The sequence below is a fragment of the Oratosquilla oratoria genome, chromosome 3 (assembly GCF_046742065.1).
Source record: "Oratosquilla oratoria isolate Oo_2021 chromosome 3, ASM4674206v1, whole genome shotgun sequence".
Taxonomy (NCBI): domain Eukaryota; kingdom Metazoa; phylum Arthropoda; class Malacostraca; order Stomatopoda; family Squillidae; genus Oratosquilla; species Oratosquilla oratoria.
The window spans coordinates 44,958,191-44,960,690 of NC_134779.1; positions in this window are offsets into that span (position 1 = coordinate 44,958,191).

Sequence of the window (2,500 nt, forward strand, 5' to 3'; positions counted from 1 at the left end):
TGCATATGTTACCCTCGTGGGGTGGAGGGGGAGGGGGGAAAGGGAGAGGGGGAAGGAAGGGGGAAAGGAGGTCATGGTGGTGTAGTGAGTACGCTGCTTGATCTGTATCCGGAAGCTCTTTAGTTCAAATTCGTCTTAGTATGACACAGAATCAGTCAGGAGGATTACTCGTCCCTACATCTTCCACTACGAAATCCTTCTTCGAGCTTACATTACCCTGGGTAAGGCACCAGAGATGGACGTTATGTCTTACGAGGGCGGACAGAAACTCCATTCACTCCTTCAATACCGAATGTGACTCCTGTTTTTATTCTGTCTGACAACAAGTGATTTATTTATGGCTTTGACACCCTCTCTCGGCAGAGACGAAATCAGGGCAAAATAAGTCTTGACAACAGAGTCAGTAGGGATTTGCAGTCTCCATGGAAATAAAACTAAAACTGACAATTAAGTTACTGTTTTGTGTTTTTGCTCATTTACTTGTTTCTATGCTTGTATGCTTCATCGTTTATAGGTCCAATTGACTTATCTGATTTTCTATCTGTTTGTTTTTCGTTTATTAATCTGTTCATTTACTTATCTACTCCTTTATTGATTTAATTGCTTATTTATTTTTTGTTGATTTACTTTACTTATTTATCTGTTTACATATTTGTTTATTCATTTATGTATTTATATATTCATTTATTTCCTATTCAGTTATTTAGATAGTTATTTACTTATCATATCTACTTATTTACAAATCTATTATGTGCATTTCTTGCATCAACCTTATTATGAGTCAATAGGTCTGTCATCGGCATACTTGGTATTGCAATCCATTGCCAATTCCCCTTGTGTTGCAACAAACTTTACAGACTTTTCTTTACCAAGCCACACATGATTTCATTTAGCTGAAAAAGAGTCCCGATATTGAAACTCCCCCTTTGGTGACTCCCTCTACAAGAAAGAGAATGTACCACACGATAAGGAAGGGGCCAAGTAGCGTTTTGGATACAAATAGCTCCAAGGCGCTAACACTTGATCGTTGGAAGGAACAATTCGAGTCAAGACACTTCGAGTGACATTTCTCGAATGTCAGAGAGTTAGTGTAAGAGAGTGAGGGAATGCATGAGTGTGTACATATTCTCTTATGTATTTGGATCCGGTTTCCTTCCACAAGTGTTCCTTCAAAATCTCTCTCACTGTATTCCTTCTGTTAGACAAAGACTAATCCTGTGTTCTTCATGATTTTAGTTCATGAATCTAGATGGTGAGAGCTTAGATGACTCCTCCTCCTCCCCTTTTTCCTTTGTGCTCATATCCTCCTCTCCCTCCACTCTCTCATTCTCAATGTGCCCACTTCTCATCTCCTCCCTTCTCCTCCCCCTCCCTCCCTCCCTTCTCCCTCTTCCTCCCTCTTTCCCTTCCTTCATTCCCTATAACTCAACCTCTTCCGTCCTCTGCTCCAGCTTTCCCATTTCCACTCTTTCATCATCTCCCCCCCCTTTCTCCCCTCTTCCACAAATATTTGGACTTTAGAATACGTATGTACTAACGCTTGTTCCTCATGACCATCACCCCCTCCCCCCTTCCTACTATTTCTCTTCCTCCTCCTTCATTCTCCTCTTCTCCTTTCTTTATTCTCCAGTTTCTCTTTCGGCCATCTTCGTTCCTATGGAAAAAAATCCCTTTCCTCTCCATTTCTCAGGTTCTCTTCCTATTTCTCCCCTTCTTCCTCTCTTATCTTCCTTTTTTTCTATCTTCCTCATACTACTCTTCTTTGTAATGCTCTTCATGCTCCTCCGCTCTCTTGTTCCTTCCTCCATAATTTAATTTTTTTTTCTTATCTAGTTCCCCTTTCTCTTCCTTGTCCTAATCCTACACCTTCTCTTATTCCTCCCCTCTTCCTACACCCTTTTCCTCCCCCTCTTCATCCTCCTGCTCTTATTCTTCTTTTTCCTCCTCCTTCTCCTTCCACCTTTATTATTTTCTTATCTCTTCATATTCTTTGTCTTCCCCTTCCTCCTCCTACTTTTCTTCTTCCTCCTACTCTTCCCTGCCTCCTTCTCCTATCTTCCTCACACTCCCCTCTTACTCCTTCCACTCCTTTATCCCCTCCTTTTCCTCCTCTTCCTCCTCCCCTTCTGTGCGCAAGAAGTCTTCTCATGGCTCTTGGCTGCGTCAGGGACTCTCGCCCGCCTTATCTATCACCCTTGTCTGGTCGGGGTCTCTGTGCCCTCCTCCTCCGCCGCGCTCGCGCCGCCATACACTCGACTCTCGCCTTACCTCCTTAAACCGCCTTCCTTTCACTTGCCGCCTGAGCCCCTTCAGTGCAGTGATAACATTTGCCGATTTGGTTTGGGATGGTGCTACTACACTAGTTGAGAAGGTGAGTTACGAAATGAAAGTGTCACTCTGACACCAACTGGAATATGTGTATATATATACATATATATATATATATATATATATATATATATATATATATATATATATATATATATATATATATATATAT